The sequence below is a fragment of the Cetorhinus maximus genome, chromosome 21 (genome assembly GCF_964194155.1).
Source record: "Cetorhinus maximus chromosome 21, sCetMax3.hap1.1, whole genome shotgun sequence".
In the NCBI taxonomy this organism is placed as follows: Eukaryota; Metazoa; Chordata; class Chondrichthyes; order Lamniformes; family Cetorhinidae; genus Cetorhinus; species Cetorhinus maximus.
In genome coordinates, this window is record NC_135899.1 from 3,641,829 (window position 1) to 3,667,301 (window position 25,473).

Sequence of the window (25,473 nt, forward strand, 5' to 3'; positions counted from 1 at the left end):
TTAAGAATTTACCTACCATTATCCATTGTGGAAGAGAGGTCCAAACTTCTGCACCTTTTGCATGTGGAAGTGTTTCCTTACTTCACTTGGAATGATCTGGTTGTAATTTTTAGACCGTGTCCCCCAGTCTTAGGTTCCCCAATCATCGGTAATGTTTCTTTCTGTCAGCCTTATCAGTTCCCCTAGTACCTTAAAAACTTTGATCAAATCAGAATCACAGAATCACACAGTGCAGAAGAGGCCCTTCAGCCCATCGAGTCTGCACCGACACGTGAGAAACACCTGACCTACCTACCTAATCCCATTTACCAGCACTTGGCCCATAGCCTTGAATGTTATGATGGTGCCAAGTGCTCATCCAGGTACTTTATAAAGGATGTGAGGCAACCCGCCTCCACCACCCTCCCAGTCCACAATCTTCGAAATTCCAGGGAATAGAACATAGAGATCTGGAAAGGTCTATCCCTCCTTGTCCCATGAATGAGCCAAGTTTACCAGGCAATTATCGAGAGTGCCCTGGAATACCAAGGAGCAGTCTGGCTCAGGTACCCTCAAAGATACTTCATTCCAAAAATACTTAGCTCCCACTGTCCCAACGTGCAGGATAATCGCACTGAGCAGTGTGAGGTTGAGTCCTTGTTTAGCATTCCAGATATCAGCAGCATCTCGAGAGCAGCAGCGTAAGCAGTGAAGGAGTTTGAGGATGGAATTTGAGAGCAAGGGGCGCTGATGGCCATCGGCATGGATGCCACCAGTGGGGAAGATGCACAACAGAAAGATGGTCCATCCCATTCTGGCATCCTGACCAACCGACTGAGTCGCAGCTAACAATTTACCTGGCTTTAACTCAAACAATGCCAACCAGCACACTGCGTGAACATCTGGGAGATATCTGCATCCCATCCTATCATCTTTGTGGGCTGGGAGGGGGTGAGATTAACACGGCACCAAGGTCAAATGGCAATGAGAAATTGAAACCTACCTGATCATTTCAGTCCAATTTTTCAATCCAATGTCTTTGGGAGGCAAGCGGTAGATTTTTAGGCCTGAATTTCATGCTTTGTGTGTGCACGAAATCGGCAGGCCCGGAAGCCGATGTAGAATCCGCTCCCAGGTGAGGTCACGTTTCCAACACGATTTTGCGCTGGGTGGCCAATTAAGGCCCGCCCTGGGTGAAACACGTCCTTCAGCTGGTCGGAAGGGCCAGGCGGGGTGGGAGCCTGTTAGGCACCAGGTCCAATAGCAGCCTGGCGGGGGATTGAAAAGCAGCAGAGGCAGATCCCTGAAGGCTGCCAGGGGACACAGAAGGAGCTGTCGAGTTCGAGGAAGAAAAATTTCTTTAGAATAGCAATGGCATCTGAACCTGCTGGGCACGCCAAGCGGGAGGGCAAGCCCAGTGGGCATTCGTTCCCCCCCACTGTGGTTCTTGGATGAGTGCCTGGGTATCCTTGTGGAGGAGGTCAGTGCCAGGTGGGACATCTTCATACCCAGGGATGGCAAGAGGAGGCCACTGCACCTCACCAAGAAGGCATGGGCAGAGGTGGCAGCCCAGGTCAGCAGCCATGATGTTGTGCGGCGCACGTGGGTGCAGTGCCGCAAAAGGATCTATGATCTGCTGCACTCAGCAAGGGTGAGTACCGAGTTGGCATGGATCTGCGTGGAGGAGTGTTAACGGCTGCCCCAACTCCGTGGTGCTCGGGGATGTACGAGTCTGGGTGCCAACTGTCACTGACATTGGCACCAGCCAAAGTGGTGAGCTCTGGCTGCTTGGCCTGATTGCCTTGCGGGTTGAGGGCCATGGCTCGAATGTGCCCTGCAAGTTTCCCCTCAGCTGGGGTTGGCCAGGCTGCAATGGCGCTGCAGGCAGAGAGTGGACGAGTCAATGCCCCTCTTTCCTTTCCGGAGAAGAGAAGCCATAACACCATCGAGGGGTCAAGGACAGGCGGAGGCCCCCCCAAGCCTGATAACGAGGTACAGGATGGATGCCCTGGTGATGGAGTGCCGATTCCCAGCTCAGTCCACTGGCCGTGGAGAGGCAGGGGTCTCTGATGCAGGTAATAGTACAGTGAACAGATGTGAGAGTGTCGGAGTGTGTAAGCATTGTTGTGTTGTTTCATCTGTAATGGAAACCTCAAACCTCCAGTCCTCATTGTTCATTGAAAGATGAAGGAACCATAATGCAGATCTCCATTGTCTCACCAGCCTGCCTGGCATGCACAGTGGAGTGTGCGATGATGGATACTGCTGCCATGTTGTATTCCTCCCCTAGAATCGCCACCCAGCAAACGATAGCAGGATCCCGAGGAGCCAGGCTTGACACCAGAGGCCCAGTGCCCGTCAAACGCACCAGCGTCACACCCCCTCTCTGAACCAGGCGCCAGCGCAGATACCAGCACCTCGGCCGTCATTAGATTGTTGGCTACAATGTCAGTGCACAGTGGAGAGGGCACGGCACACTGGCATGAGGAGCTTGTGGAGGCAGAGAGTACCCAGGGTGCTGGCAGTCGGAGGACTGCTGGGGACCAAGACCATGCTGAGTCCGGGGCAGATGATGAGCTTCTGGAGTCGTCCATTAGGCGGCAGATGCTGGATGTCCAGCGGGATGCACGGGAGGATCTGGTGGAGATCCAAGAGAGCCTGCATGCCATGGTCTCCGTCAGGGAGGAGTCCGTGCAGAGCACTGCGTTGACCCTCAGCACCGAGCACACTGCTTTCTTCATTGAGAGAGTGGCGTCCCTCATGGAGAGGCAGCTCCAGGAACAGAATCAGGGGTTCCTGGGGTTGCACTCGGACCTGTAAACCCTCACACAGGCACTGACCTCAGGTGGTCACTGCCAGTGTGAGAGATGGATGAGGCATCTAGTATCTCTGCCAGGTCCATCAATGGCGAGAAGGGAGGGCCAGACTGACCTCAGGTTGGCGGACGAGCTTCATGTTGTCTCTGCGGGCTCCCCTCAGGACACTCTGGATGGCGGCACCAACTCCTCCGCTCCTCTGCCACTGACTGCCATCTGATGAGGCGCAACGACTGAGGAGTGCCCAGCCATGGAACTGGACCCACCCTCAGAGGCAGTGGCCACACAGGGTCTGCCAGCCAGGGGACGGCCGCCAAGGTCACCAGGGCCATCATGACACCCGGGTCAGCAGGCGGCCTCCGATGCCACTGCCAGTGAGGGGAGTGGGGGGGACGGGGGGTGGATGGGGGGGGGGGGGGTGGGGGGGGCGGGTGGGGGAGCGGGCACCAAGGGACTTTTCATGGGTGATCTTCTGTTCTGCCATTATTTGTTAAGTTGTTTACCGGTGTGACTGTTATAATGTTATGTTCATTGTCTGCAGAGCATATAAGTTTTGCTTTTGTGTTAATGGCCTGAGTATGCTTCACTTGTTTTACAGGTGCAGGGCACGCCAGTATCTCAGTTGGACGTGAGGGGCTCTAAACTTTATTGCACAGGAACTGAGTGGACTTTGAGTTGAATGGAATGGCTCATTACAAACATTGGGTAAGGCGGCAGTGCCCCTGGCAGTCTAACTGAGGCAGCGTTGGATCAAGGCCTCCCTGGTGTTCCTGCCTCCCTGAAGGATCCAGAGGTCTGCCTCCACACCCTCACCGTGCTCCTCACTGGGCTCCTCTTTTGACTCACCACTGGATTCATCCTCTGTGGCCTGTGGAGCTGTCTCCAGATCCTCTTCCTCCAGTGGGTCCCCCCCTTGCCAGAGACAGATTGTGGTGAGCACAGCATGCAACCACGATCAGTGACACCTATTCTGTGGGGTATTGTAGTGCACCCCCTGAGCGGACCAGGCATCTGAATCTCACCGTCAGAGGACCTATGGTCCTCTCAATCATCCCCCTTATGGAGGCATGGCTCCTATTATAACGCTGCTCTGCCTCTGTTCTTGGGTGGCGGAGAGGTGTCGTGAGCCACCTTTTCAAGGGATAGCCCTTGTCACCCAGCAGCCATCCATCCAGTCGAGCTGGAGCAGTGAACAGTCTTGGCACTTGTGAGTGACAGAGGATGCATGCATCATGGGAGCTCCCAGGATACCTTGCACAGACTTGCAGAACCTGTGCCTTGTGGCCACAAACTATCTGCACGTTCATGGAGTGGGATCCTTTCATGTTGACAAAGGCACCCGGCTCACCCACCGACGCCTTGATGGCCACATGTGTGCAATCGATGGCATCCTGGATGCGGGCGAACCCAGCAATCGCTGCAAAGCCTCTGGCCCGCTCAGCCTGGCTGGCCTCATCCATCCGGTAATGAATAAGTGTCATGACCCACCTGAACAGAGTGTCAGTCACCAGCTTAGCGCAACTGTGCGCAGCAAATTGGGGCACTCCAGAGCCCTCACTGAGCCCTGGAAAGAGCCGGAAGCATTGCAGTTGAGGGCCACTGTGACCTTCAGAGCCACTGGCATGGGGTGTCCACCCACACGCTTGGAGGTGATCTCAGGCCCAATCATATGACAAATGGAGATCACAGTCTCCCTGGAGAGGCGGAGTCTCCTTCGGCATTGCACCTCTGGCCTGTTGAGGTAGCTGCATTGCTGCCTGTACACTCTGGCAGCAGGATAGTGGCGTCTTCTGCGCTCCTTCTGCCTTGGACTCCCTGCTAGCCCTGTTCCCCCTGTGCCTGCACCCCCTCTCCCACAGGTTGTTCCCTTGGGCATTGCCTATGGACATCTGGCCTCCTCTCCTTTCTGACCCTTTCTTCCTCCTCAGAGGAGGTGCCACCAGTGAAGAGTACAATCCTCATTGCCAGGGTGACCGAAGGCTGTCTGGTGACAGCAAGGGTCCAAACGGTATAAATCCTCCAGGTATAAATCCGACTCCTGTGCATGCCCGCCTTCACATTGAGGACACCCTCCATCGTGTTGGGTGGCACTACCACCATGCTAAATGGGATAGATTTTGAACAGATCTAGCAACTCAAGCCTGGGCATCCATGAGGTGCTGTGGGCCATCAGCAGCAGAATTGTACTCAACCACAATCTATAACCTCATGACCCGGCATAACCCCCACTCTACCATTAGCACCAAGCCACGGGATCAACTCTGGTTTAATGAAGAGTGCAGGAGGGCATGCCAGGAGCAGCACTAGGCATATCTAAAGAGATGTCAACCTAGTGAAGCTGTAACAAAGGACTACTTGCATGGCAAACGACATAAGCAGCAAGTGATAGACAGAGCTAAGCGATCCCACAACCAACAGATCAGATCTAAGCTCTGCAGTCCTGCCACATCCAGTCGTGAATGGTGGTGGACAATTAAACAACTCACTGGAGGAAGAGCTCCACAAACATCCCCATCCTCAATGATGGAGGAGCCCAGCACATAAATGCAAAAGGAAAGGCTGAAGCATTTGCTACAATTTTTAGTGTAAAGAACCTATTTTTTATTTTTCTTGGACTGTGGCCTTAAAATTGGACAAGTCTGCACAATGACTGTGCGGTGGTCACTCCTACCGATACTGTCATGGACAGATGCATCTGCGGCAGGCAGGTTGGTGAGGATGAGGTCAAGTATGTTTTTCCCTCTTGTTGGTTCCCTCACCACCTGCCGCAGACCCAGCCCAGCAGCTAAATCATTTAGGTTCGGCCAGTTCGGGCAGCAGTGGTGTTACCGAGCCACTCTTGGTGATGGACATTGAAGTCCCCCACCCAGAGTACATTCTGCACTCTTGCCACCCTCAGTGTTTCCTCCAAGTGATGTTCAACATGGAGGAGCACTGATTCATCAGCTGAGGGAAGGTGGTATGTGGCAACCAGCAGGAGGTTTCCTTGCCCATGTTTGACCTGATGCCAAGAGACTTCATGGGGCCCAGAGTTGATGTCGAGGACTCCCAGGACCTGTTATATAACCACAAGTAGCTGCCACAATGAATTTTAACTACAATATAAACCACAAGCACATAACACTCTCTGCTAACACACCTTGTTAGCACGATGTCTGGTTCTTCCACAGTGGGGAAGAAAACTGCAGGAACAGAGAAAGAGGAGCCCCTCCTTCAGATGGTGACCTGTGTGCTTTATCCTGTAACCTTTACTGCTCAATTACAAAGATTTCTCTTCAGGCTTATTTCATGGTTTCTTTTTTCCTACTCAGTGTAATGATTGACAATACACCGACCTACACCTTCAGCAACATCACAACTATTCTCACTGTAACACATCCTGCACCATATCATCAACACCACATGCATTAGGATTAGTCATTATTGGTTAACATATTGGGGCTAGGATTACAAGATTATATTGTCCACTCTTTTGTCTCAAGACAAATCCTTTTCCAGTTCATGTTTTATCTGTCGCCGACAGGACATAGAATGGGCTCATGAATTGTTCCTTTAAGAACTGTCTTCTGGTTTGACACTGACCTTCTTTGACAAGGAAGACATTAAGGGCAGTAGACTTTGGTGTTACGGTTGCTCTGGTTACATTCAGTCATCAGACAGAACTGTCATCAGTCATCAGAATAAACTGATACCAGGTCCAAGTGATCACCTGATTCAGTTGGGATGTCTCCACTCATTGCTGCTTTTCACCTTCACCAAAATGTCCATTTCAGACAGAGGTACTCGCACTCCCATTTCCGACTGACAGTGTAACTGATTGTTAGGGGGGAATATAGGGGTACATTAAGAACTTATTGAAAGGGAATGGACGACTTAAAATATCCAATGCCTGCAAGTACAGTTAAAGGCCAGACTGGACAGAGAGGAATCTGAACCTTGCACACCCTCAGAGCCTGTGACCATCAGCAAGGTCAGGCCGAACAGAGAGGAATGCAAATGCAATAGGTTGGGTGTCTTAGGAGTCAGACTGGAGCCTTAGGTTGAAAAACAACCAAGATTGTGTCTGTTTATAGCAGATAGGGAAAGAACAGATGGTCCTAGTTGAGATGGGAGGGAAGGTCTCCGCCGGGGGTGAAAGTAGGGACAGATGATGCCTGTACCTTGGTACCTTTGTTACTAGAGAGATGTCTGTTTAATGTAAACCTATATGTTGACGAGATCAGAATCTGGAAACTGTTCTTGTGCGTGATCAATAATGTATAAATATGGTGAACACTTGCAGTTTAGCAGAGTGCTATCTCAAGCTACATTGGGATGGCTCTCCCCTTGCAATTGCTCGAATAAACAATCGTGACCTGTACCTGAGACTCCTGTGGTCCGTTTGTCAAAGTGACCACATCAATTTGGCACGGTCGGCAGGATACTCAGATCGGATCCTCGGGACGGCTGTGCAAAGTGGGTGAGTATATTTAATTACCACCCGTAGTTAGTGCAGTAAGCCTACCCGAGAACGGTCCCGTCAAGTATCAAAGAATCGGGAGGAGGACTCAGGACAGGAGATAGGAGGTGCCGGGGGTAAGAGGCGGAGCCGTGCAGGCGGGCTAGCGGTTTGAAATATAACCTTGGCCGAAGCCGCGCAGGGAGGCCAGACCCCAGTTAAGAGGAGGCGGAGCCGAGCTGGTGGGTTACGGTTTGAAATATAACCTTAGCCAAAGCCGCGCAGGGAGGCCAGACCCCAGTGCAATAAGTGAAACCGCACATACCGCAAGTAACTAAGTTGTTCGGGCCGCGTGAACATACCGCACAGAGATAGAGGGGAATAAGAACAGAGTGCCGTCAGGAAAAAAGAATAGCGCTATGGAACTCAACTGGGGAAGCGCGGACTCCATTACGAGGTTCATAGCGGAACAGCAGTCAAAACTAATCACTAAAACGCAGAAAGAGGGGTGGAACCCACAGGGAACCTCCGGAGAACAAAAACAGTGGTGGTTAGAGCAGAAAAAGGATAAGGAAAAGAAAGGGGTGATGGTTATTATTATCTTGTACCTGCAGTTGTGCAGACAAATTAATACTAAGTTCCAGTCGATTAGAGAGAGAGAGAGACAAAGTCAGATCCAGGACAGATCAGAGCAGTGGCGGCAGCCTGTAGTGATACTGATTAAGAGGGGGAGAGCTCCGAAGGAGAAACCTATGATGGAGTTGGGACAAAACCACCCTCATATGAACCAACCGCCCCCGCTGTGCCCGTTGAATCCCATGGTCCCTATGGCAGTAACTGTTAGGAAAAGTAAAGTCAGGAAAGGCGAATTAAAACCCGAAGGGAGAAAGGGGGCTGAGGAATAGGGGGAGGATGAGGAGATTGAGAGGGTCACGGAGAAAGTTAAGCACATAACATTCAGCCCGGGGGAGAAGCAGGTTTTGCTTAAAGAACTGCTGAGACTTAAAACTCGGCATAACAACCCAGGTTTTTGGACCAAACTGCAGGAAATGCAAGATTTCCATGCAATGCACCCCCTTGATACCCACATACTGGTGAAGGCTAAATGCCCAGGGGATATCTGGGAAAGATTACGCCTGCAGTTTAGAAGTGGAGACTGGGCGAAACCTGGGGACGTCCCAGATCGGGAGAAGGCGATAGCCCTGCACAGGGACTTTGAGGAGGCAGTTAAGGAAACCTTGGGGGAGGGAGAGACGAATTGGGGGCGTAAAATGTCCCGTGCGGGATGACGAAATTTTCCTGAAAATGTGGAAGGATGATTGGGGCCCAAAAGGTCCGCTACTGAATTTTCTGTAACTTAAAAAATGAATTGATCTAAGTTACAAGAGCTGCTTGTGCTGAAGAGAGAGAGAGAGAGAGAGAGAGAAAGAAAAGGGAAGTTAATGAGCACTGACAGGCAGGAGCTGGGGAAATGTGAGCTTTTGTCAGTTTGATTGTCCCTATAGGTGGAGCCTCCAAGATCCCTTTATTCCCCCCACTGCTATTTGAAGTTTTGTTTAGAATATGAGAGTTTTAAATCATTAAACAGGGTTAGATGAACCAACCTTTGTACCACCCCCTTGCAGACAAGTATCACCAGTTTCCAAGCTGATTGGGATTGATACATACGAGTTACATTAACTCAGAGTTAGTATTCTAAAATTCTGAGGGGAAAAATTACCTGAAGTTCAAGGGATTCTAGAAAACCAAAAGGCATAAACACACAGTCTAGGTGGTTCCAATGGATAAAAAGGGGTTTATTTTGAAGAGATGAATTAAATATGAAAGGAAATCTGCAACCCAACAGCACTTTAATTTGAATTTGGGACAATCTTGAGATGTGAAGTGCAGTGAAATTTAACAGGTTACTTTGAATAACGAGGATGTTATCCAAAGGTAAAGAATGTGTCGATAAACATACGGGAATTATAACTTGGATACAAGTCAATACACATAAGAAAGAGGTTGTTTTAATTTTGATAGCATAAATTACATTTCTTACAAAGTTTAAAATTCGAGGTTTGGTTCCTGTTAATTTCTCAAAAGGGAATTTTCATTTTAAAAGGTTTGACAACAATTGGCACTAATTCAAATGCTGCAAGCTTTTGTATTCGTAAGTCTGTTCCCCAAATATGAAGCTAAGCTCAAGACCTTGACAAAGTTTGGCAGAAATCCAATTTTTGGCAGAGTTAATGAATCTGGGGTAATTCTAAAAGAAACGGTCAGACACAATTTAGTGAGTTACTTTTGAGACAATAAAGTGTTGTTTGAGAAGAAGATAAGGAACATGTCAATGCCTGATTTCTGTTTTTAAAACTGTTATGAGAATATTTTATTTATTTTAAAGTCTCTCCAGGCAACCTGAACAAGATAAGATGGCAGCTGTTGCATGTGTAAAATGTTATGAGGCAAATAGGAGAAAGAGTTAGGCAATGAGGACATTGTATACAAACTGTTTTAAGGGAACTGAATTTGATAATCTGGCCATCAACTGAGACATTGGAAATGCACAGGGGGAGATAAGCAAAGATCTAGAGACAGATCCTCGGTGACATGGAATAGTTAATACGGCCTAAAGAGCAAGGAAACATTATAAACGATCAAGGCAATAGAGAAACTGACCTTAAAAGAATCTTAGGATGATCATGGTCAGGGGAAAAAAAGCTTAGAAGTAAAACTATGTGGAATCTTCAGAAATTGAAATGTAAGGAGAAATAATACTTAACAACAATTTACCACAAGGTGGATATACGTAAAGGGAAAGCTGGAAAAAGGCTAAATAGATGTATTACTAATTGTATCAATGTGCCTGCGAGCTACAAAAAGTAAGACCACAGGATTAACACTATGATGACAGACAGTTAAGCAGATCCCAGAGAGAACCGTCACTGGAAGTGAAGATACTGAGCCATTGAAAGATAGGATAAGAAGGTGCACTGTAGAGTTGTGGAGGCAGTTTAAGGAATTGAGGACCAACGTGGGACAGCAGCAGGAGACAGTAGACTGGAAAGAGTGGAGGGGGCCTATCCAGATGGATTCAGTTCGGGGAACTCATTTCACAGGAAGAGTCATTAAAGAAATGTATAAGTTTAAATTTAAACAGAAATTCCACATTCCCTACCAGCCACAGAGCTCGGGGATGGTGGAAAGGATGAACTGAACTTAAAAAAAATCAATCACAAAAGCAATTCAAGAGACAGGGAAAAGCCCAATATTCTAATGCGCCTTAGGGCTACCCCAAGCAGGACCGCCGGGTTCACCCCATTTGAAATAATGACAAGGAGAGCAATGCAGTTACCCGAGGGAATCATAGTAGGAGTGGGAGATGTAGGACCACTAAAAGGAAGGAAGTTAGAGACCGACAGGTGATTAAGGATATGGAAACAGGCAAATCCAAAGAGCAACAATGGACCCCAAGTGGTGAATAAGGTGATGGTCAAGGTGAGCCCGGAGTGAACAGGCATGGACCATACGAGGTAATTATGACAGGTGATACATGTGCACTTGTAGATATGAGAACGGGAAGTAAATGGAGGCATGACACACAGTTAAAGATACATGACAATTGACCAAGCGGTAACCCGGAGAACGGGAGCCGATGTTAATGTCTCCACAGATCTACGATCCTGGTCATGTGCGTATCTGTACTGGCAACAAGGTCGGGGATCATCACTGCTCATCCCGCATCGCAGGAGGAACTTTGGCAGCACAGACAGTGCCGAATGTGACACGCAACGGGGAATGATAAATGTAACAGGAGGAGAACAAGTGCTTTCGAATTGTATTAAGGGTTTGCTTCAGATCGCGCATGGGAGGTCCGCCAATACCCAGCCACCTTCTACCTCTACTTCCATAGTCCGAGTAGAGATAATTGAAGCCCCTCAAACCACACCGACTGACTCACCTTGTCCGAGTATGCATCCAGGACCGACGAATGGTTTGGTACTGATTAATCAGAAGTTTTGTATGATAATGTACATCAAGAGCTGGTACCCGTAGTCTTGAACATACCCAGAATTGCCCCACCCCAGTGGTGCTCAACCCATATTCGAGCACTATATACGGCTCTAATGGGTCAGTTGATGACTGAAGCATCTCAGTTCAACGGCGAGATGCGATCAGGCTTGGAAGGGAACTGCGTTAAGCGCAGCCTGATAAATGATGCCGCTATGATATTCAATATAGGGACATCAGTGGTTAATTCAGAACCTGGCAACTGTTGACCAGAAGGTCCAGACCCTGAGCTTTAAGCTTAGGGAGATTTTAGAGCGGGGACAGGGAATTCATAACACCCAATTAAACACAGACCAGGATATGACATGGTTAATCCAAAGCCTGGCTACCATGCTCGAAAGTCATGCGGGGATTATCAACAAACTGATTGAAATAGGAAAAATATTTCAGACGAAGCGAGCAGAAATGATGTTTGCAGCACCTATGGATCTTGGGCACTGGAACAAGCCCGAGAGAATTTAAGACAGATTAATGAAGGGGTAGTTCCTTTATGGGTAACTAATGAGCATTTATTTAATCTTTCATGACACAAGGATCATGACTTGACTGGTTGCCAGTTTAGAGGTTTAACGCGTATATAGAATTAATGTTGAATATATAGTGAATAGCAATATGCTAATAGGCATTCTATTAGTAATACCTGTCATACCTATGTCAACACCCGGCAGGACGTTTTATAGAGTAGAAAATATTGGGGTGATATGGGGGGATTACTATATTAAGTACCACGATATTCCACCATACGCAGTAGAGATAGAAGGAAATATAGTTAGCACCACATTAGAAGGGTGTAGTATAAAGGCCACCGTAGTAGTATGTGCACATCCAATATATGAGACGGAGGAAGTGAAGTGTAGATTTAAAGCAGCTGCAAACTGTACAATGGAAACCATATGGGCTGCAAAAGAACAGACCCATGTTGCATATACAGGGAATGGGAGATATTGTATCACCACGTGGCAGGAAAGAATCCAGTATGGGAGCAACTGGTTATTCCCCATCCATAATCATTCAGTGTGCCTACACCCACAGGTGCCGACAAGGGTGGGGAAGGTGGAACTGGCTGAAATATACAATAGGGGAATGACTACTACTCAGGTCATGAAAAACCTTAAAGATAACCTGAAACAGTATCTGAACCAGTTCTCCTATGAAATTCCATTATTACCAGAGCACCTAACCGCAATTCGGAGACAGACTCAGCAGGTATACAGAACTTACTATACACTGCAGCAACAGGTTAGAGCCTTAAAGAAGGATATAGAACAAATAGATTCCTCCACATGGTGGGAGGACCTGTGGAATTGGGGCTCGAACGTACAGATACACCCCTGGATTTGGATTATCTCCCATGCTCTAGTTATACTTCAGCTGATATTGATTATGTATCTAACATACTTGATTCATCGCACCCGGGAGTCACAAAAAAATGTGGCTCTGGGGGAGTTTTAACAGGTGGAGAAGGAATTTGGCAAGTCAGAGGTTTAAAGTAAAGGACCAGATGATACAGATGGTCTGACCAGTATTTTTTATGTACCAAAGCTGGATACCTGGCCAGTATCAATGGGTGGCGGTGCGTAAAGGGACAGACAGTACCACTGTAATTGGCTACCTTGGGCTAGACCCAGGGCCAAAAAGGGGGGACTGTTAGGGGGGAATATTGGGATACATTAAGAACTTATTGAAAGGGAATGGACCACTTAAAATATCCAGTGCCTGCAAGTACAGTTAAAGACCAGGCTGGACAGAGAGGAATCTGAACCATGAACGCCCTCAGAGCCTGTGACCATCAGCAAGGCCAGGCCGAACAGAGAAGAATGCAAATACGATAGGTTGGGTGTTTTAGGAGTCAGCCTTAGGTTGAAAAACAACCAAGATTGGGTCTATTTATAGCAGATAGGGAAAGAACAGATGGTCCTAGTTGAGATGGGAGGGAAGGTCTCCGCCGGGGGTGAAAGTAGGGACAGATGATGCCTGTACCTTGGTACCTTTGTTACTAGAGCGATGTCTGTTTAATGTAAACCTATATGTTGACGAGATCGGAATCTGGAAACTGTTCTTGTACGTGATCAATAATGTATAAATATGGTGAACACTTTGTAGTTTAGCAGAGTGCTATCTCAAGCTACATTGGGATGGTTCTCCCCTTGCAATTGCTCGAATAAATGATCGTGACCTGTACCTGAGACTCCTGTGGTCCGTTTGTCAAAGTGACCACAACACTGATCCTTGGATTTGATCGCTCAGCGTAAGTGATCCCTGGATTTGGTCTCTGATTGGTTCAGGTGGTGTGTGATCACTTTCTGATTGGTTTCTTAAGGGAGATGGTCATCTACTGAGGCATGTGGAGCTTCTCGATGTCAAATGAGGATACAAGCACAAACCAGTCACGTGATGCTAGTGTCCTACATAGATTACAATTAAGGAGAATAAATATTGGGTTAATCGATTAATGCACACATTACTAAACCACAAAAGCAGCCTGAACAGGTCCCTTCCCTGCAATGGATTAGCTATCACAATATTCAGGTTGTTAAACCATGACAGCATTCAGGAGTTTCCAATGCGCTGAATGTTATATCATTCAGTGGTGTTCAGAAAGCTTCAGTAAGTCAAACTGGTGGCCCTTATGGAGAAATGTAGACCAATATCTTATTATTTGTGAATTTAAAGTTTCATTTCCCAAACTCTGGCTCTGAGGTGTCTCTCCAAAAGCTCCTGTCTAACATTCCAGACAGGAATTTCGCTCCTCTACCCAACACTGGGCAGAAGCTGTGTCCACACTCCAATAAAACTGCATCAGGAAGAAATCAAGACAAATTGAACAAATTGAATCCCCTGTCAGCTCGTGACCCGCTGTCTGGAAGCCATGTGCACACTCACCACTCCCAGATTCAAATAGCTTTAGTTTCGAGTTTCCTGTATTGCTGAAAGCCACTAGGGCAGTGATTTCCTGATTGTTGTAGGGTCTGAGTTACAGTTTGGTAGGTCTGAAGAAGCCTTAATAGTTATACGTAGGTTAACTGTAAGCCCTTACTGACTCTTAGAACTATTTGCGAATATACAGTAAAGGGTATAAGCTCGGAGCTGTCTCCATGCTTGCTGGTACGCATGGCTCTGTCCAACACGAGATTGATTCTAGGACATGTGCTCTCTTACATCACTGCGTTGGCAGTACTGTACTCAGTTCCACAGTAACCCTACATGCACCAGGCTCTAATACCACACTGATGAGGTTTACTGCAGCACTCAAGGAATTATTAATATAAACTTGGTTCTGTCAGCTTTTACAGAAGGGTTAGAGGACACGCAGTGTAGAATTGGAGTTCATTACATGTCTGCCTTATCAGGAAACGTTAGATACTTTGCACTATGTAAACAGGGGGAGTGGGGGTGGGGGGTGGGGGGGAGGCGGAGGGGGAGGGGCTAACGCCTGCTTTACTTCCCCTTTGCAAAGCTGCCTTCAACACAGCCGGGAAAGGGCCAACTCAGTCCAGGAAACCCTGTTTCACAAGCTGCCTATAACCAAAGGCCTTAAAAATAGATATCAAAATGTGCAGCCTTGGAAATGCAGTCAATTTCACTGCAGTTTCAGGACTAGCACCTTGGCTCCTCCTGATTGTGAAATCCTTTCCCGATCACTGGCAACAGCTGACTGGAAGATCAGTGCAGGTAAAGTTCACACTGCTAACATTGTAATCACCAGGAGAGCCGAGGCCATGTAATTGCTGTTCATAATCGAGATCTACATCGGTTTCTAACAGAGAGACGGAGAGAAAGTCACTTTCTGCAGCAAACAAAAGAGCAAAATTAAACGAACAGCCAAAAAAATGCACATTGGCCAATCAGGAGAAGGTTTAGAAGCAGGGGGGCAGGGCCTGTATTTCCATGGGCCATTTCAAATCATCACTGCAAGATTTTGTCCATCAGGAATCGATGAACAGCCTGACTCCTCTTTTATCGGATTAAGGGAGCCTAATTATGTGGCCCAATCTTCTTCTTGAGTTCTTTGCCCGACAGCGGGTCTGACCCATAGTGCCGCAACCTCCACCAGGGGCGGGACAAGGGGGAAGGTCCCGAGTCCACCCCAGCTGGAATGGGGGTCGAATCCTACGCGATTGGCACCAATCTGATCCACACCGGTCTTCCAGCCAACCTGCCCCCTACCCCCACCCCACTCACAAAGGAGATAGGGACTTGATAGGGGAGATACTGGGAGGCTGTTTCCACTTTTGGAAGAGACTAGAACTAGGGGTCACAATTTAAGAATAAAAAGTCTATCGTTTAAGACGGAGAAGAGGAGAGATCTTTTCTCTCAAATGGCCACTAGTGTGTGGAATTCTCTTCCCCAGACGCTGGGTCATTGAACTTATTCACGGCTGAGTTAGACAGATATTTCGGAGACAAGGGAGTCAAGGGTTATGGGGGGGCAGACAGCAAAGAGGGTTTGAAGCACAACCCGATCAGCCATTATCTTATTGAACAGCAGAGCAGGCTTGAAGGGCTGAATAGCCAGCTCCTGCTCTTAAGTCCTGTGAGTCCAAGTTGCTACGGCAACATACACTTTTAAATGCATATGGATAGTGATGGTACAAGCTCCAATTTCTTTCCATCACATGTCCGATCAGGAATCTCTCCTACTCTTACCACTTGCTATTGCTGTATGTTGGAAGGAGTTTTACAAGTTTATAATCAGCCTGTCTGGCCAAGTTATGAATACATCTTCCTTGGTCATCAAGCCCATTGAACACAGATGACCTGTAAAAGAACGTCGACATCAGTAAAAACCTTTTTTTTTTGCAGTGAGAGGTTAGGAACTGGAATACTCTGCCTGAGAGTGTGGTGGTGTTAATCGAGGCTTTCAAAAGGGAACTGGATCATTATCTGAAGAGAAAAAAATTGCAGAGCCACATGGAATCGGTGGGACTAGGTGAGTTGCTCTTTCAGAGAGCCAGCACAAACATGATGGGCTGAAAGGTCTTCTGTGCAGTAGCCATTCTATGATGAGGAAGGATGGGGGAGGCTGAGGTGAAGGATAAAGGCTGACACTGGCTGGTTGGGCCTAAAGGCCTCTTTCTGTGCTGAATATTCTATGTAATTCATTGAGTGAACTCTGACCTACAATTTCACTTGTGAAGTGCAGCCACTTTCAGGACAGACACAGCTGTTAACCCACCAGGAAAAACTCAGCAGGTCTGGCAGCATCAGCAGAGAGGAACACAGTTAACATTTCGAGTCCGAATGACCCTTCAACAGAACTAAGTAAAAATAGAAGAGAGGTGAAATATAAGCTGGTTTAAGGGGTGGGGGTGGGACAAGTAGAGCTGGATAGAGGGCCAGTGATAGGTGGAGATAACCAAAAGATGTCACAGACAAAAGAACAAAGAGGTATTGAAGGTGGTGATATTATCTAAGGAATGTGCTAATTAAGGGTAGAAAGCAGGACAAGCAAGGTACGATATAATTTATATAGATTTTTCTTTTCTTATTATGTTTCTGCTCTCACTTTCCCAAGCCCAGGAATCTGTCAAAGAATAACTACAGCAAATGCAGGTTACTTCAGGAAAGAGTACAATTTATTAAGCGCTGAACCGTACAATGGCCAATGGGAGAGATCATCTAGATCTGCTTGAAGTTACAGTGTTCAACAAGCAGTATTTATACAGTACAATTACGCGACTCCAGCATATTTACACAGTGATCTTACTAACTTGAGTGATCTTATTAACTTGCCCTTCTTTATTCTCTTATAATTATATCTATGTTACTATGTTAGCTAATTGATTTTGCTTACCTGTACAGTTTCTTGATCATCCCTTATCTCTTCTAACATTCATTCCATGAAACACATCTTCTCCGCCGATGCTGCCAGACCTGCTGAGTCTTTCCAGGTAATTCTGTTTTTGTTTTGGATTTCCAGCACCCGCAGTAGTTTTTTGTTTTTAACATCTGTTTGTGTTTATTGTGTCATGCATCCTTTTTATCTACTCTTTGCCTAACCTTTGATCTCAGGTCATTTCACGTGCCCAGGCTTCTTGTTCCTATTTTTCTGTTCTTGCTTCCCTTTATAATTTAACCCTTTAGGTGATTTTTCTTCCTCAAATCCCCAGATTTTAGGGGAACAGCAAATAGGATTTTAGGACTGGACTCATTGTCACAACCACACTGACCCATTTTCACAGCCTCTCTCTCAATTCCTCTCTCCTCCACAAACACCTATTTGTGTCGGTCACCAACCCCAAAACGCTATCTCTCTTTTGTTAGAAAGTGAATATTGCCTTCCCCTTTCACATCTGACTTCCTCATTTTAATTTGGCACTCGACTGCTTCATCGCAGTAAACAGTGTGCTGGGGACAAAAGCCCCTTTATAATCTGCAAAGGTTTAATCCAATGATTTTGAGAACCCTTGTTTGTTTCTGTAAAAGAAGCTCTGGCTCCTGAACCTTTTCAAACAACCTTAATTGCTGTATTTCAGGTTGAACTGGGTGTGATGGCTCCACCATTGGTAAATGTTGACTCAGCCACAGGGCTTCATTGTACAACGACCAGAAAATCCAATTGTGTGCACAATTGATTATAATCTTCCACCCAGTTACTGAAGAAGGTTGTGAAATATGCCTGTGAGTGTTTGAGCCAAACTTTAAATATTTGCGTTGGTAACGTATGAATATTTTTCTGGCTGTTTGTATTTATACACCAGCTGCTTGCTCACAGTTGGGACAGGATTTTATGTCTCACGGGCAGGCGCCCGCCTGACCTGATCGGGCGTAAAATAGTGCGTGATGATGTCAGGCAAGCGTCCTGACGCCATCGCGCACTTGCACGATATTTTGGTTAGTGGGCGGGTGCGAGAGTTGGCAGCACGCCCACCGACGATTAAGAGGCCTATTAAGGCCCTTAATCAAGTAACTGAAAGCAATTTTTCGCTGCCCATCCAACTTTACGTTGGACGGGTGAGCGAATTGGCCAGGGTGCCTTTGGATTTTTCATGAAGCCTCATCCATGGACGGGATGAGATTTCCAACAGTAATTTAAAAAGTTTTTTCTTACACGTAATTTTTATTATGTATCTGCTCAGGTTACTGAGTTCAATGTCGGGGCATGTTTTTCACATTTTTAAATGGCAGCTGCTTGCTTTTGGGGTTGGGTGGGGGGGGGTGGGTTTCAGTGCGTGCCCCCCACCCCATCCATGCGCAGACTTTTGCGCTCGCAATCCTCCTGCCCCCCAACCCAGGCAGCGCTGGGCTCCTCAGCGCGCCTTTCACGCTGGTTGGCTGTTAATTGGCCAGCCAGCGTGAAATCGCGGTCGGGGCCCGACTGCAGGTGGCAGATCGCTTCGCGGCCGCTCCCAGGCCTGCCCACCACGCCCACCTGATAATCAGTAAATCCTGAGCCTGGTTACCTTATACCAGGATGTTGTGCTTCAGCGCTGGGAAAGCACATCAGGAAATTCTTAACTGATCACCAATAATGTTTTAATGGTCAGAAAGTCAAGTATCAGGGATGTGGAAAATCCCAATACCCACTTCCTGTGTGTGTGTGTGTGACAAAAATCCTGAAGTAAAATTGTTGCTTCACATTGCGTGAAGATTTGTTCCTCTTCTTGCTACATATCCCATTAACCTGTGGGACATGCAGGAGTGACATCCATTGGAGGTGGGGACTGCTGCTGTCTGCTTCCTTACACAAGTGGCCACTCTTTTTTTACAAGTGTAGACGGTGAGGATCAAACTTTTGAGGCCATCTCCCTTCCCCCTGAGTCTACCACAATCACCCAAATGATTGCCTGCAGGACTCTGGCCCACCAGAGAGGTGAGAACAAAGGAACAGGAGGAGGCCATTTAGCCTCTCAATCTGTTCAGCCATTCAGTGAGATCACGTGAGGGGCGGGTGGGGTGAGATGCAGTCAGACCTGCCAACCCCAGTAAGCCAAGGGTGGGGGAGTGTGGTGGGGCTGGGACAGCAGGGAGGCAAGCTGGTTAAAAGACTTTGGCCCAGTTGTTATAGAAACTGTTAGGCGCACTAACCCTCAGCACTCACACTCCCTCACCCCACCAGCATACGCCACATGGTGCCTCATACCCTCCATGCCAAGCCAATGTCAACTAATGCCCTCCACCCATCTTCCATGATCTCACATACCCTTCATGCCATCTCCATAGCCACTCACCCAGTATCCACCATTGGCAGACCTCAGGAGCCATGTGGAGATTAGACAGGCTTCTAAAAATCTAGTGTAGCTCTCATTATATACATTTGATGCTGACTCATTGACATTCATTCCCTCCACCACTGATGCACAGTGGCAGCAGCGTGTGCCATCTGTAAGGTGTACTGCAGGAACTCACCAAGGCTAATGAGACAACACCTTCTAAACCTGAAGCCTCTACCACTTACAAGGACAAGGGCAGCAGACACATGGGGACATCACCACCTGTAAACTCCCCTCCAAGCCACTCACCATCCTGGCTTCGAACTATATCATCATTCCTTCACTGTCGCTGGGTCAAAATCCTGCAGTTCCTTCCCTAACAGCACTGTGGATGTACCTACACCACAGGGACTGCAGCGGTTCAAGAAGGCAGTTCACCACCACCTTCTCAAGGGTAACTAGGGATGGATGACAAATGCTGGCCCAGCCAGCGCCACCCACATCCCATGAAAGAATAAAAGAAATCACCCCTTATAATTTTAAATTCAATGAAGTAGATACCTAGGATGTTTAATCTCTCCTCATAGTTTAACCTTCAGAGTTCATGTAATATTTTAGTAGATCTACTCTGGACTGGTCAATATAGGTGTGGAGCCCACATCTGCTCACAGTAACTCTGGATGTGGGCCAGCCAGGACTATTACAACTGAAGCATGACTTCTACCTTCTTTTAATCTAATTCTCTAGATATAAATCATTCCATTATTCTTTTTGATTGTTTCCTGTACATGGTCTTGTTGTCCGCTATTTCGGCGAGCTTTTTGAAAGTACTCTGTTCTATCCATTTTGATCCAAAGTGTATGACCTCACATTTGCCCATGTCACAATCCATTTGCCACAGTTTGGCTCATTTGGTTCATTTATCAATAGCTTTGTTATTTTAAGCTTCCAGCAGCACTGCTTACGATGCTGCCTATCTTTGGATATATGGCTCTCTCTATGCCTTCAGGTCATACAGTGAACAGTTGAGGCCCCAGGACAGATCTTTAAAGAAGATGACTAGACACAACCTGCCAGTTATAATAGCTGCCCATCACCCTGATTCGCTGTCTCCTTCACTCATCCAATTTCCCAACCAGGTTAATAATTTGACTTCAATTCCTTGAGATTCATGTTTTAGGAGGGACTTTATCAAATGCCGACTGGAAGTCCACATAAATACCATTCTTCAATCCACTGCTTTAGTCACCTCTTCAAAAAAATTCAATTAGGTTCATCAGGCAGGAAGTACTCCTTATAAATCCATGCTGACTCACTCTGATCATTGGTTACAATGATGTTTCAGTCACTCTATTCTTAATAATAGACTAGAAACTCACTGGGTGGAATTTTCTGTGCCCGCTGGCAGCGGGCGTGATAGGTGGCACGTGTGGACAATATGGTGCGATATGGTTCATGACGGCGGGAAGGCAGGTCGTGATCATCCGCTTGGCCTGCCGATAGCGGGCCGCATTTCCCGCCAACGCTCGGTGGGGAGCTCATTGTAATACATCGGCATCTCATTAAAGGGCCATCCCGCCAGGGTCTTAGACCCCACTGGATCACCCGTCCACGTCATCGGGAAAGCACGCCGCCGTGTTTCACAACAGCACCCAGGCGACGTGCACTTGGCGGCCTTCACTTTGGGGGAACTGAGGGGAGTGAGCAGCAGAGTTCTCCACAGCTCGCCAGGGTCACCTGTTGCTCTGCAGGCCTCAGGGGAGCTGGGGGGTGTCCCGGGGTGATGTGCCACCCAGGCCCACAGGTGACTGCTGCCCTGGCACTGCATTCCATACACAAGCAATCGAGGTGGGAGACAGGGTAGGCGAGGGAAGTGGCCATGCAGTACGGACACCTGTATAAACTGAGCACCCCTCTGCAACTGAGACAGTTCAGGCGCAGCCACAGTGATATGATTGGGGTCGGGCTCCTAGCCTGCCCACCCACGCAAGCAATGTGGAGGCAGTGTGAGACTGGACCATCACTGTGGTCTGAAGCTGCGCAGAGCACAGGGAAGAGGCCCTGGACTGAGACACCTGCCTTTTATCTTGTGCAGAAAGGTTTCACATCTGAGTGACAAGAACACTGCTCATCGGAACAAGCAGCCACAGGCAGGGAGACATTCTTAGGAGTTTATTGACAATAGTCAACAGGTACAATGATCAACGTGTGCCCAAGCTGTGCAACTACTTTTCCTTAACTGCCCTAACCCTGTCTTGGGGCTCCCCGGACATCCACAGGTGGAGGCAGCCTGCTGACTGTGAGTGTCCTCTGGAGGGCCAAGACTTGGAGGGCCCCAGCCTGCTTTCGGAGGTCCTGCTGTGAGGCAGTGGCACCCTCCCCGGCCTGTGAAGTTGGATCTGCGGAGGTCACATTTGTGTGGGTCGGACACTCCCGGAGTCACCTGGGTGGATGGCCCCGGAGCGTGCACCTGCTGATCCTCCTCCCTATGGGTGTCCAAGGGCCCCAGGCTGACTCCTTGAGGAGCAGGGACAGCTGGAGTGAGATCGAGCTGCCCGGCACCCCTCTCACATACACACTTTAGAGGCCAACTATGGCATCAGCGATGGAGTTCAGCCTACGCAGCAGTGCAGGAGCGATGTCCTGGACCAAGGTCTCCATGGCGGCCGCCATCCTGCCAGTGTTGCCCTCGGTGCATTGCAATGCCAGCGCTATCATCTCAGCCTGAAGGCGGATGGACTCCTCCATCGTGCCTTGCAACCTGAGGAGTGCAGCTGACATCCCTTCCTGATGTTCCCGAGTTTGCCTTTGAAGCTCCAGCAACTGTGACACGGCCGAGTCCAGAGGCTCATCATCTGACTCGAATTCAACAGGTTCCTGGCCTCCAGCAGCCCTCCGAATGCTGGGGACCTGGGAAGTCCCCGCCGTGGCCTGCTGTGGATCAGACTGTGCACTGTGCTCACCAGTATGTGATCCCGCGCATATTCTAAAGCCAGGTGCCACTGAAGTGTGTGTCCACGCACTGGTGGAGAGTGTGGGTGAGCGCTGTGATGGAACTTGTAGGGGGACTTTGGATGTGCCTTCTGAACTGGCTCAGAGACCCTGGTTCATGGGCTCCAGCAGCTCTTGGAGTGATGTGCCTGCGGATGCAAGGGGAGATAACTAGTGCATGGCAGTGGCCTGTGAAAGGGGACACATCACTGAAGGCATGTTTGTCTGATGGATGTGGCACTGCTGGATCCTCACTGACCTCGAAATGTAATAAATTCTCCAGATATAGGCATCGCTGTCATTTATTACCCGTCCCTAGTTGCCCTGAGAAGATGGTAATGGGCTGTTTTCCTGAACTATTTCAGAGGCTGGTTGGGAGTTAACCAGGTTGGAGTAGGTTGGAGTAACAGGACAGTAATGAACTAACTGGCTTTTATGTGACAACCCAATAGTCACATGGCCACTTTTGCTGGTACCAGTCCTTTTATTTCCAGAGTTTTGTTCAACTGGACTCAAATAGACTAGAGTGTTGGCTTTGACTCTGTGATGCTCCATTGCTTTGCTAATCTGATCATGCTTCCTATCATGCTTCAAAGATCAAAGTCTAGGCCTCCCTGTCGCTTGCCATTTTAACACACCACCCTGCTCTCATGCCTACATGTCTGTCCTTGGCCTGCTGCATTGTTCCAGTGAAGCCAAACGCAAATGGGAGGAACAGCAACTCATCTTCCGACTAGGCACTTTACAGCCTTCCGGACTGAATATTGAGTTCAACATCTTCAGACCATGAACTCTCTCCTCCATCCCCACCCCTTTTTAAATCCCTTTCTTCAAAATTTATTTTTATTTTTTATCCACTCATTTCTATTTTTATTTATTTTTACTTTTATTGAATAATTCATTGTTTTATCCTCTTTTTTAATCCCCCCTTTTTCTATCCTTTTTTCCCCACCACTAACCCCTCCTCTACCCCACCCCCACTAGGGCCATCTGTCACTGGTTACATGTTGTTCTTTCCAGAGTGCTTACCCTTGTCCTGCTATTATCACATTCTGCTTTCTTACCTTAATGCCACTATCAGCACCTCCTTTAGCCAGTATCACTACCGTTAACATTCCCTTTATCCTTTTGTTCATGATATCTCTGGCAATCTCTCCTTTGCCCCCACCTATCACTGGCCTTCTATCCAGCTTCACCTGCTCCACTCCCTTAAACAGTAAAAATTTCACTCTGTAGCTCTGAAGAAGGGTCGTACGGACTAGAAACGTTAAGTCTGTTTCTCTCTCCACAGTTGCAGTCAGACCTGCTGAGGGTTTCCAGCATTTTCTGTTGGTGTTTCAGATTTCCAGCATCTGCAGTATTTTGCTTTTATCTTGGAAATGGCTGGCACGGCTTCGCACTGGATTTCTGTTTTAAGGAGGTACACAAGACCAGTTCGGAGAAGTACCTGTCATTTCCAAGTTCGTCGGATTTTTCCTTCTGGGAACTGTCCCGAGCTGCCCCTCCCGAATTGCACTGTGCTGATGACATGCAAACCTGGTATTTGTTTTGCAGTTTGTACAGAATGACTAACAGGGCAATTTATAGCCGGTTAATGAAAACTCCTTTCACTTTCATTTTGAGTACATTTAATACTTCTTCCCACTCAGCCTATCGGGAACAGCAGACAGTTCCTCGGTGGTAGTCGGATTGAAAGCAACTTCTCTTTTCAGTTCCAGCAGGCAGGTAATGTGTGAATTTAATAAAAGGGGTGATCGAGAATGTTTCAGTTGTTGGTGCTGTTTACCTTCATGCACCAAGACTGGGCATGGGCTGAAACAATGAAAATTAGTTTTACTAACTGGATTATAAATTGCTCCCACTTTACAGAAAAATAATTAACTATTTCTATAGCTTTTTTTATACACAGTCAAAAGGGCTTTTACAGCCAATGAAGTCATTTTAACATGTAGGCAGCTGGAGCAGTGGGGGGATGGTGGTGCAGTGTTAACACCATTGGCCTAGTAATCAAGCATCCTGGGTGAATACCCTGTAGGGCGTGGGCCCAAATCCCACCACAGCAACTAGTGGAATTTCAAATCTGAAATATAAAATTAGTCTCAGTAAAATGAAATCATTGTGGATTGTTGCAAAAGCTCATCTTGTTTACTAAGATAAAAGCAAAAAACTGCAGATGCTGGAAATCAAAAACAAAAACAAAAGTACCTGGAAAAACTCAGCAGGTCTGGCAGCATCTGTGAAAGGGAGCACAGTTAATGTTTCGAGTCATGAACTCTCTCCTCCATCCCCACGCCCTTTCCGTTTCTTCCCCTTCCTTTTTGTTTTTTCCAATAATTTATATGGATTTTTCTTTTCCCACCTATTTCCATTATTTTTAAATGTATTTCCATCCATTGTTTTATGTCTACCTTTTAGCCTTTTTCGATTCCTTCACCCCACCCCCACTAGGGCTGTTTTGCCGAAGGGTCATGAAGACTCGAAACGTTAACTGATTTCTTCTCCACCGATGCTGCCAGACCTGCCGAGTTTTTCCGGGTAATTCTGTTTTTGTTTTGGATTTCCAGCATCCGCAGTAGCTTTTAGCTTTTTGTTTCTATCTGTACCTTGCTTGTCCTGCTTTCTACCCTTAATTAGCACATTCCTTAGATAATATCACCACCTTCAACACCTCTTTGTCCTTTTGCCTGTGACATCTTTTGGTTATCTCCACCTATCGCTGGCCCTCTATCCAGCTCTACTTGTCCCAGCCCCCCCTTAAACCAGCTTATATTTCACCTCTCTTCTATTTTTACTTAGTTCTGTTGAAGGGTCATTCGGACTCGAAACGTTAACTGTGTTCCTCTCCGCAGATGCTGCCAGACTTGCTGAGTTTTTCCAGGTATTTTTGTTTTTGTCAAGAGTAAGGACCCTGGCTAATTTCATTACCTCTTCCTCCCAAAGTGTGCTGAAGGTTTGCCGTGGACAGAGGATCTGTAGGGAGCTAAGACTTTGTGTGTGGGAACAATGTAAGCTGTTTATCTTTAGATGAGGCACAGAATATATT

The 25,473-nt window shown here is 47.4% G+C and overlaps 1 protein-coding gene across 1 annotated transcript in view; it reads left to right on the forward strand.

The window, feature by feature from the left end:
• Positions 1-25,473, forward strand: part of LOC144695595 (zinc-binding protein A33-like) — a 186,107-nt gene that overhangs the window by 89,644 nt on the left and 70,990 nt on the right. The window lies entirely within an intron of this gene.